We start from the raw sequence: 573 nt of genomic DNA, 5'->3' as shown, positions 1-573 counted from the left end.
CGACGTGGCTTGCCCCATGACTCGCTTGCTCGGCAAGGATACCATGTCGTCACGCTTGTCGTCAAAATTTTCGTCATCGTCCCATGGGAGTGGACACAAGAATGTCAAGACTCGTTCGAGTCGATCAAGTCGAGCCTCACATCGGCTCCGATTCTGGCTTTGCCAGACTATTCCAGAACGTTCTTCGTGGTCTGCGACGCGTCGGTTTGAGCCATCGGCTGCTACTTGATGCAGCGCGATGCACTGGGCAGGGAGCGCCCGTATCGTTCCAATCCCGCCAACTTCACAAGTCCGAGAAGAACTATACCGTTCACGACTTGGAGTTATTGGCGATGTACTACGCCCTCTCGTCCGAGCTCGTGGTCTACACCGACCACGCATCGCTCCGCACGTCGATCAACTCGCCGCACTTGTCGCCGCGCATGTCGCGCTGGCTCTTGTACTTCTCGGAGTTCAACCTCAAGGTTGAGTACAAGCCGGCCGCGACAATAGTCATTCTTCCAGGCAGGAATGGGAATGCCGGCCGAAAGAATCAAATGCATTCTACCTACCCTCTTTAGGATATTCGTGAGT

This window comes from Aphanomyces invadans, assembly GCF_000520115.1.
Source record: "Aphanomyces invadans strain NJM9701 unplaced genomic scaffold supercont1.283, whole genome shotgun sequence".
NCBI lineage: Eukaryota > Oomycota > Saprolegniomycetes > Saprolegniales > Verrucalvaceae > Aphanomyces > Aphanomyces invadans.
This window is presented reverse-complemented; position numbering follows the sequence as displayed.